Raw genomic sequence first — 11,415 nt, 5'->3', positions numbered from 1 at the left:
CAGATGACTCGTAATGTCACACAGAAAAGCCATTTCACACAGAAACATTTCGTCTCGGAGTTGTGTTGTGTCTTTCCCTTTGCTGTCCAAGAACAGACAAATCTCCTCACGAAGCTCGAAACATCTTTGAAGCACCTTTCCCTGGCTTAGCCATCGCACCTCTGTGTGATAAGGCAAATCACCATGCTCCGTTTCTAACTCCGTCAGAAATGCCTTGAACTGGCGGTGATTCAAACCTTTGGCTCTGATAAAGTTAACTGTGCGCGTGATGATGCTCATTACATGCTCCATTTTCAAGGCTTTACCGCACAACGCTTCCTGGTGTATGATACAATGATAAGCTGTCAGCTCACCTGTCGCGTTTTCCTCTTGCATCTTTTCCCGTATCTTCGCCACCAGTCCGCTCCTGTGTCCACACATCGCAGGTGCTCCGTCGGTTGTCAAACCCACGAGTTTTTCCCAAGGCAGCTCCATCTCATTTACACATCTTGACACCTCTTCATACAAATCATGCCCCGTAGTTGTGCCATGCATAGGACGTAAAGCCAAAAACTCCTCTGTCACGCTTAGGTTGGAGTCCACTCCGCGGATGAAAATTGACAACTGGGCAATGTCAGAAATGTCGGTGCTCTCATCCACAGCCAAGGAATATGCAATAAAATCTTTTCCCTTTTTCACAAGCTGCTCTTTTAGATTGATGGACAACTGGTCTACTCTCTCGGCAATGGTGTTTCTGCTCAGACTCACATTTAAAAAGAGTTGCCTTTTTTCTGGGCAAACTTCGTCACAAACTTTAATCATGCAGTTTTTGATGAAATCCCCCTCCGTAAATGGCCGGGCTGATTTAGCGATCTCTTCTGCCAAAATAAAACTGGCCTTGACAGCAGCCTGGCCTTGTGATTTGGCTTTTTTGAACAGAGCCTGTCGAGATTTGAGGCCTCGTTTTAATTCCTCTGCCTTTTGTAGCCTTTGTTCCATGTCCATATTCTTGTTTTTGTCCGCGTGTTTCGTTTCATAATGTCGTCTCAGATTATACTCTTTCAGTACCGCCACACTTTCTCCACACAGAAGACACACAGGTTTTCCAGCTACCTTCGTGAACATATACTCCGACTCCCACCTTGTTTGAAACCCCCGGTTCTCAGTATCCACCTTCCGTTTTGCCATTTTTGATGGGTATCTGAAAGTTAATTTTACTGTGATGCTGACGACTGCTGTGCCAATAAATATTGAAATGAAGCAGCCTACTGCTCGGTGCGTCACCTTTGCATTGTGGGAAATGTAGTATTGGTGCGTGTAAAAGATCTGCGGGCTGCCGGCTTGCTGCGGGCCGGTTCTAATAATAAATCAAGATCATCCCAGGGGCCGTAAAAAACCTTCTTGCGGGCCGGATGTGGCCCGCGGGCCTTGACTCTGACATATGTGCCTTAGAGGGATAATTTGGGATTTTGGCAACGAGGCCGGTTATATACAATGACAGTCAAACGTTGGGACACACCTACTCATTCAAGGCTTTTTCTTAATTTTTTACTGTTTTCTACATTGTAGAATAATAGTGAATGAAATCAACACTTTGACATAACACATATGGACATGTAGTAAACAAAAAAGCTGTAAAAAAAAATCTGAATGTATTTAGATTCTTCAAATTAGCCTTTGCCTTGATGACACCTTCATTACCTTGTAAATGCAGACAATTGCCAATCAAATAAAGTTCTATCACAGCGAACATGTTATTTTTGGGAATCATATTATTTTCTGAGTTCGGACATATTAGCACACGCACAGAGACAGAGAGAGAGAGAGAGAGAGAGAGAGAGAGAGAGAGAGAGAGAGAGAGAGAGAGAGAGGGAGAGAGAGGGAGAGAGAGAGAGAGGGAGAGAGAGGGAGAGAGAGAGAGAGGGAGAGAGAGGGAGAGAGAGAGAGGGAGAGAGAGAGAGAGAGAGAGAGAGAGAGAGAGAGAGAAATCTTGAATGGTCGTTCTGTTTGTCTGTTGAAAGAAAATGCCTGATTTAGGGTTGAGCCCTAGCCTTGATCGCATTACTCCTGTCCTTGGCACCTTTAGGTAGCAGAGAGCTCCTGGGTTGTGCAGGTTAATGGAATTGAAAGGGATGTGCAGTGAGCACGACCAGATTGTTTGTTTCCCTGCTGAGCGAACTGAGAGGGAGACTAAAAAAATAAATGTCCCAACACATTACAACAACCCACCTCACCTAGCAGCACAGGACAGATAAGAGTAGGTGTGTTCCTGTAGAAAATGTTCAGGACCTCCATCAAATCACAGTCAGCGGTGAATACAATCTTATTCTGTTTTCCTCTGTTTCTGTTGATGGTCTCCATATTGTCCTTTTTACATCCATTAGACTGATGTAGTGTGTAAATTAACAAGACTACAACAATCATTTATTCAAAAATGTTTGGTTCAGATGAAGTGATTCTCCAAATATTACAACTTGAACAACCAAATGGACAGGATGAGAATGAAACACGATGTAATTAGCATTGCATTATGAAGGGCTCACGGCTTGATTACATTATGAAAGATGAACGTGTCAGAACCCCCCTTGATTGTGGTGTTCATTATGTGGCATCAAACTGTAATAAAATGACGTAAGAAAAATGTCCTCATGTATGCAAAAACAAGAACAAGTGTGTGTGCTTTTGTTATTATTATTGGGAAGTTATTGGGAAGAAAATATCAGAGTATGTGAATCTTAAACTCATTCATAACAAGATGCCCCGATTGTGTCAAGGTCAAGACCAACCTGTGTAATGGGAGTAAGATATGATTAAAATAATTTAGTGGAATAGGAAGCGTCATTTTTCACTATCATTTAGCCATAGTAGGTCAAGATCCTTCTGTTTTGGTAAAAAGCTGAAAGATGGGACTGGAAAAATGTAACCAGTCTCATATTCACATTGAAGTGGCTTCCTTTCCTCTTTACCATTCTGTATTTTACACAAATATGTCCAAATCAGCTCTAACACACATCATGGGGGATCTGTAGACGTCTTCTTCTTCTTATTATTATTATTGGTTTATTGGTAGACTATGTTGGGGATGAATCAGAAATTGTTGGGTAACATAGATAAGATGTTTTATTTTCATAATATGCTTGTGAGATACTTGTCATTAGAATGCATCTCTTTGGACTATAGGGTTGGCAGTTTGCAGTTATCCCTTCTCAGCTAGGGCTCAGTCACTTGGGGCCCAGAGAGGTGAGAGGTCAGGTTTGTCTTATCTGTGAATGTGTCTGTAACTATTCCTAAACCATGTGAAGGGATGGCGTGATTAATGAGGAACCAGTTAGTTGGCTCCACAATGTCTGTACGCCAGTCACTCCCTACTTTTCCCATTTGGGGGAAGAGTATGGCAGTGTCTGGAACCATTGTATGTCCTCTCTGATATTGTCCTTCTCTTGACCTAGTATAAGACCTAGAGGCTCACTCTCCTCCGTGAGCTTGTCCAGGAGGAAGTGTATTTGAAATGGGAGTATCTAGATTTGACAATTGATATATGCCATTGGATGAGGTAAAGTTTTGGTAATAGGAAGTACCAAGAACGAGAAGTAGAACCTTGTCTTAGAGAGCAAACTGAACAATAATTTTTATCTAATGTTGTCTGGCTATGGGATACTCCCTCTCAGGTAAAAGTCTTCCTTTGTGCAGTTTTCCTTTTTAAGACCTGTGGTTTGTCATGTCGACTAGGGGGTGGATCTTTGCTATAAAAGTTCTCAGTTGCCACTATGTTGACACTCTCAGAATTCATTTACAGACACTGAATTGATCTGAGAGTCACAGGGCTATGGTGAAGCTCATATATTATTAAAATATGAAGTTTAAAATATAACTGACTTGTGTGTGGTTTGTAAACTCTCCTTTCACTTAGTAATACAGGAAATTACCACGACAACTACACCCCAAAAAGGTGTATTGCCACCACATTCTGTGTGGGATGAATATAAAAAGATCCTACGAAATGGAAACATTGTGTGGTTTGGGAAATAAAAATCCAAACTAGCAACAACACACACAAATTAAACACTAAACAAAAAGCATCCTATTTCTGTTAAAAACAAAAAACCCACATCTAATCTCTACTCAGGCTCAGAGATGACATGAGGTATTCAGCTTCTACTTCCATAGACACCCTGGAGATGGGGGCCCTAGTCCAAAGCAGGTGTTTGAAACGGTTCAGGGAACAGAACAGAAAACAATAAAATAACATTTTTAGAGGAACAGAATCAGAACTGGGAACGAAAGTGATCTACACCCTGAAAAAAATGGCTCTTTAGGGTTCTATGTAGAACCTATTGGAAACTCAAGGGTTAAATTCCTACCCAAGCATGTAATGGGAATTTTAGAAATCAACAGCTAATAAAAGCTAACCCAGTCACATCAAACTCTGAAATGAGAGCTAACATTTACTTAAACAAATTTGAGCTATTTTCCATTGACCATTGTCAAATGTGAATTCCATAAACTTGAATAACCCTCGGTTATCAAATCACATTGAAGGATTCGGCTATTGACCGACAGCAACCAAAACCCATGTATGTCTATAACATTCCATCAGTTGTTACTCTGAAAGTAATATTGCCATTGGGTGTGGCCTAATGCTAATAGCGAGAGAAATGGGGCAGTTCTATGTAATCTAATAGCAACTATATCAATATCAACCATCAGACAAGGCCTGCATGTTTGAGTTGGAGATTCAGGTAACTTTAAAAAATTGTAAAGGACTTGGGTTGATGCATCTGAAAATTAGAAGCTTACTTCCTTAATTGGATTACATCCAGATTTGGCCTTTGCAGACGAATCCAGACGTTCTGGTATTGACTGAAACTCGGATCTCTGGAGACAATCTGGACTCTATGACATTTTAAGGGTTATATTGTGTTCAGGGCTGACAGACAGGGTAGTAGAGGTGGTGGAGTGGCCATTATCATATTTTTTTTTTTTTTTTTTTTATCTGTGTCTTTACTGAAACCCATATCCCTCACCAAAAAATGTAAGTTATTATCTTTAACCTGTTGAGTGTAGGGGGCAGTATTTTGATGTTTGATGAAAAACGTAACCAAACTAAACTGCCTATTTCTCAGGCCCAGAATATGCATATAATTGTCAGATTATGATAGGAAACTAAAGTTTCCAAAACAGTCAAAATATTGTCTGTGAATAGAACAGAACTGACATTGCAGGCGAAAACCTGAGGAAAATCCAACAGGAAGTGGCTTCTATTTTGAAAACTCCATGTTCCATAGCCTGCCTTCGCTCCATTTAAAGGGATATCAACCAGATTCCCTTTCCTATGGCTTCCCCATGGTGTTAAGTCTTTAGACAGTTTCAGGCTTTTATTTTGAAAAATGAGTGAGAAAGATCACATCGCGTAAGTGGATGGCTGGGTGCCAGCAGCGTTTTGCATGAGCAACAGCTTGGAGCTGCCATTTTTTCTCTCCTATTGAAGAAGCTACAGTCCTGGTTGATATACAGTGGGGAGAACAAGTATTTGATAACCTGCAAAATCGGCAGTGTTTCCTACTTACAAAGCATGTAGAGGTCTGTCATTTTTATCATAAGTACACTTCAACTGTGAGAGACGGAATCTAAAACAAAAACTCAGAAAACATTGTAGGTTTTTTAAGTAACTAATTTGCATTTTATTGCATGACATAAGTATTTGATACATCAGAAAAGCAGAACTTAATATTTGGTACAGAAACCTTTGTTTGCAGTTACAGAGATCATACCTTTCCTGTAGTTCTTGACCAGGTTTGCACACACTGCAGCAGGGATTTTGGCCCACTTCTCCATACAGACCTTTTCCAGATCCTTCAGGTTTCGGGGCTGTCGCTGGGCAACACAGACTTTTAGCTCCCTCCAAAGATTTTCTATTGGGTTCAGGTCTGGAGACTGGCTAGGCCACTCCAGGACCTTGAGATGCTTCTTACGGAGCCACTCCTTAGTTGCCCTGGCTGTTTGTTTCGGGTCGTTGTCATGCTGGAAGACCCAGCCACAACCCATCTTCAAAGCTCTTACTGAGGGAAGGAGGTTGTTGGCCAAGATCTCTCAATACATGGCCCCATCCAGCCTCCCCTCAATACGGTGCAGTCATCCTGTCCCCTTTGCAGAAAAGCATTCCCAAAGAATACTGTTTCCACCTCCATGCTTCACGGTTGGGATGGTGTTCTTGGGGTTGTAAACCAAATCAAATTTATTCATATAGCCCTTCGTACATCAGCTGATCTCTCAAAGTGCTGTACAGAAACCCAGCCTAAAACCCCAAACAGCAAGCAATGCAGGTGTAGAAGCACGGTGGCTAGGAAAAACTCCCTAGAAAGGCCAAAACCTAGGAAGAAACCTAGAGAGGAACCAGGCTATGTGGGGTTGCCAGTCCTCTTCTGGCTGTGCCGGGTGGAGATTATAACAGAACATGGCCAAGATGTTCAAATGTTCATAAAGGACCAGCATGGTCCAATAATATTAAGGCAGAACAGTTGAAACTGGAGCAGCAGCATGGCCAGATGGACTGGGGACAGCAAGGAGTCATCATGTCAGGTAGTCCTGAGGCATGGTCCTAGGGCTCAGGTCCTAGGAGAGAGAGAAAGAGAGATTTAGATAGAGCACACTTAAATTCACATAGGACACCGAATAGGACAGGAGAAGTACTCCAGATATAACTGACCCTAGATAAAATTGCAAATTTTATCTAATATTGTACTCATCCTTCTTCTTCCTCCAAACACAGCGAGTGGAGTTTAGACCACATGATCTTCTCCCATTCCTCCTCTGGATCATCCAGATGGTCATTGGCAAACTTCAGACGGGCCTGGACATGCGCTGGCTTGAGCAAGGGGACCTTGCGTGCGCTGCAGGATTTTAATCTGTGACGGCGTAGTGTGTTACTAATGGTTTTCTTTGAGACTGTGGTCCCAGCTCTCTTCAGGTCATTGACCAGGTCCTGCCGTGTAGTTCTGGGCTGATCCCTCACCTTCCTCATGATCATTGATGCCCCACGAGGTGAGATCTTGCATGCGGCCTCAGACCGAGGGTGACTGACAATCATCTTGAACTTCTTCCATTTTCTAATAATTGTGCCAACAGTTGTTGCCTTCACACCAAGCTGCTTGCATATTGTCCTGTAGCCCATCCCAGCCTTGTGCAGGTCTACAATTTTATCCCTGATGTCCTTACACATCTCCCTGGTCTTGGCCATTATGGAGAGGTTGGAGTCTGTTTGATTGAGTATGTGGACAGGTGTCTTTTATACAGGTAACGAGTTCAAACAGGTGCAGTTAACCTCTTTGATCTCTAGGGGCGCTATTTCATTTTTGGATAAAAAAACGTTCCCGTTTTAAGCGCGATATTTTGTCACGAAAAGATGCTCGACTATGCATATTCTTGACAGTTTTTGAAAGAAAACACTCTGAAGTTTCAGAATCTGCAAAGATATTGTCTGTAAGTGCCCCAGAACTCATTCTACAGGCAAAACCAAGATGATGCGTCAACCAGGAAATGAGCAGAATTTCTGAAGCTCTGTTTTCCATTGTCTCCTTATATGGCTGTGATTGCGCAAGGAATGAGCCTACACTTTCTGTCGTTCCCCCAAGGTGTTAGCAGCATTGTGACGTATTTGTAGGCATATCATTGGAAGATTGACCATAAGAGACTACATTTTCCAAGTGTCCGCCTGGTGTCCTGCGTGGAATTCGGTGCGCAATTGCCAGCTGCTTGTACTTTTCCATTTGATTGAGGGGAGAAACCATGCTTCCACGAACGATATATCATTGAAGAGATATGTGAAAAACACCTTGAGGATTGATTCTAAACAACGTTTGCCATGTTTTCAGTCGATATTATGGAGTTAATTTGGAAAAAAGTTTTGAGGACTGAATTTTCGTTTTTTTTTTGGTAGCCAAATGTGATGTGCAAAACGTAGCTATTTCTAATACACAAAGAATCTTTTTGGGAAAAACTGAGCATCTGCTATCTAACTGAGAGTCTCCTCATTGAAAACATCCGAAGTTCTTCAAAGGTAAATGATTTTATTTGAAGGCTTTTATGTTTTTGTTGAAATCTTGCGTGCTGGATGCTAACGCTAATGCTAACGCTAAATGCTACGCTAGCTAGCCACTTTTACACAAATGATTGTTTTCCTATGGTTGAGAAGCATATTTTGAAAATCTGAGATGACAGTGTTGTTTACAAAAGGCTAAGCTTGAGAGATGGCATATTTATTTCATTTCATTTGCGATTTTCATGAATAGTTAACGTTGCGTTATGGTAATGAGCTTAGGTCTGTAAATAGAATCCCGGATCCGGGTTTGGTAAACGCAACAGGTTAAGGTAATAGGTAATGAGTGGAGAACAGGAGGGCTTTCTAAAAGAAAAGCTAACAGGTCTGTGAGAGACGGAATTCTTATTGGTTGGTCGGTGATCAAATACTTATGTCATGCATAAAAATGCAAATTCATTACTTAAAAATCATACAATGTGATTTTCAGGATTTTTGTTTTAGATTTCGTCTCTCACAGTTGAAGTGTACCTATGATAAAAATTACAGACCTCTACATGCTTTGTAAGTAGGGAAAACCTGCAAAATCGGCAGTGTATCAAATACTTGTTCTCCCCACTGTATTATCGATTATATATTGTAAAAACAACCTGAGGATTGATTATAAAAAACGTTTGACCTGTTTCTACAGACATTACGATAAGGCAATAAATAGGCCATAGTGGCAAAATAATGACAATATAGCAATTAAACACTGGAGTAATAGATGTGCAGAAGACGAGAGAGCAAGTAGCGATACTGGGTGCAAAGGAACAAAATAAATAACAGTATGGGGGATGAGGTAGTTGGATGGGCTATTTACAGATAGGCTATGTACAGGTGCAGTGATAGGTGCGCTGCTCTGACAGCTTGTGCTTAAAGTTAGTGAGGGAGATATGAGTCTCTAGCTTCAGTGATTTTTGCAGGTCGTTCCATTCATTGGCAGCAGAGAACTGGAAGGAATGGCGGCCAAAGAGGAATTGGCTTTGGGGGTGACCAGTGAAATATACCTGCTGGAGTGAGTGCTACGGGTGGGTGCTGCTATGGTGACCAGTGAGCAGATAAAGGGCGCTGCTTTACCTAGCAACGACTTATAGATGGTGCCAGTGGGTTTGGCGACGAATATGAAGCGAGGGCCAGCCATCGAGAGCAGACAGGACGCAGTGGTGGGTAGTATATGGGGCTTTGGTGACAAAACGGATGGCACTGTGATAGACTGCATCCAGTTCACTGAGTAGGGTGTTGGAGGCTATTTTGTAAATGACATCTCCGAAGTCAGGGATTGGTAGGATTGTCAGTTTTACGAGGGTATGTTTGGCAGCATGAGTGAAGGATGCTTTGTTGCGAAACAGGAATCCGATTCCAGATTTAATTGGAGATGCTTAATGTCAGTCTGGAAGGAGAGTTTAGAGTCTAACCAGACACCAAGGTATTTGTAGTTTTCCACATATTCTAAGTCAGCACCATCCAGAGTAGTGATGCTGGATGGGCAGGCAGGTGTGGACATTGATCGGTTGAAGAGCATGCATTAAGTTTTACTTCCATTTAAGAGCAAATGGAGGCCACAGAAGGAGAGTTGTATGGCATTGAAGCTCGTCTGGAAGTTAGTTAACACAGTAGACAAAGAAAGGCAAGAAGTATACAAATTGGTGTTGTCTGCAAGGAGGTGTATCAGAGAATCACCAGCAGCAAGAGCGACATCATTGATGTATACAGAGAAAAGAGTTGGCCCGAAAATTGAACCCTGTGGCACCCCAATAGAGACTGCCAGAGGTCCGGACAACAGGCCCTCCAATTTGACACAATGAACTCTGTCCGAGAAGTAGTTGCTGAACCAGGCGAGTCAGTAATTTAAGGAAACAAGACTGTTGAATCTGCCGATCTGATTGACAGAGTCGAAAGCCTTGGCCAGGTCGATGAATACAGCTTCACAGTATTGTCTCTTATCAATGGCGATTATGATATCGTTTAGGACCTTGAGTGTGGCTGAGGGGCACTCATGACCAGCCGGAAACCAGATTGCATAGCAAAGAAGGTACAGTGGGATTCGAAATGATCGGTAATCTGCTTGTTAACTAGGCTTTCGAAGTCTTAAAAAGGGAAGTGTAGGATAGATATAGGTCTGTAGCAATTTGGGTCTAGAGTGTCTCCACCTTTGAAGAGAGGGATGACCGTGGCAGCTTTCCAATCTTTGTGGATCTCTGGCGATACGAAATAAAGTTTGAACAGGCTAGTCATAGTTGTTGCAACAATTTTTGAGGATAATTTTAGAAAGAGAGGGTCCAGATTGTCAAGCCGAGCTGATTTGTAGGGGTCCAGATTTTGCAGTTCTTTCAGTACATCAGCTATCTGGATTTGGGTGAAAGAGAAACGGGGGAGCCTTGGGCAAGTTGATCTGGGGGGGTGTAGGGCTGTTGACCGATGTAGGGGTAGCCAGGTGGAAAGCAAGGCAAGCCGTAGAAAAATGCTTATTGAAATTCTCAATTATCATATATTTATTGGTTGTGACAGTGTTTCCTAGCCTGGGTGTAATGGGCAGCTCTCAATATTGGTGGATTTAACAGTGTGCCAGAACTTTTGTAGTTTGTGCTACATGGATGCAAATTTCTGTTTGAAAAGCTAGCCTTAGCTTTCCTAACTGCCTGTATATTTTGGTTCCTAACTTCCCTGAATATGTGCATATCGTGGGGGCTATTTGATGCTAATGCAGTACGCCACAGGATGTTTTTGTGATGGTTAAAGGCAGTCTGGTCTGGAGTGAAGCAAGGGCTGTATATGTTCCTGGTTCTACATTTTTTTAGTGGGGCATGCTTATTTAAGATGTTGAGGAAAGAACTTTTAAAGAATAACCAGGCATTCTCTACTGTTGGAATGAGGTCAATATCCTTCCAGGATATCTGGGTCAGGTCGATTAAAAAGGCCTGCAATCTGATGTGTTTTCGGGAGCGTTTGACAGTTTTGAGGGGTGGTCGATTGACCACAGACCAATTAAGGACGCAGGCAATGAGACAGTGATCGCTGAGATCCTGGTTGAAGACAGCAGAGGTGCATTTGGAGGGCAGGTTGGTTAGGATGATATCTATGAGGGTGCCGTGTTTACGGATTTGGGGTTGTACCTGGTAGGTTCATTGACAATTTGTATGAGATTGAGGGCATCAAGCTTAGGTTGTAGGATGGCCGGGGTGTTAAAACCATGTCCCAGTTTAGGTCACCTAACAGCACGAACTCTGAAGATAGATGGGGAAATCCATTCATATATGGTGTCAAGGGCACATCTGGGGACAGACGGTGGTCTGTAGCAAGTGGCAAGGGTGAGAGACTTGTTTCTGGAAAGGTGGATTTTTAAAAGTAGAAGCTCAAAT

The sequence above is a fragment of the Oncorhynchus clarkii genome, unplaced genomic scaffold, assembly GCF_045791955.1.
Source record: "Oncorhynchus clarkii lewisi isolate Uvic-CL-2024 unplaced genomic scaffold, UVic_Ocla_1.0 unplaced_contig_5316_pilon_pilon, whole genome shotgun sequence".
Taxonomy (NCBI): domain Eukaryota; kingdom Metazoa; phylum Chordata; class Actinopteri; order Salmoniformes; family Salmonidae; genus Oncorhynchus; species Oncorhynchus clarkii.
Note: the sequence above shows the minus strand (reverse complement) of the source record.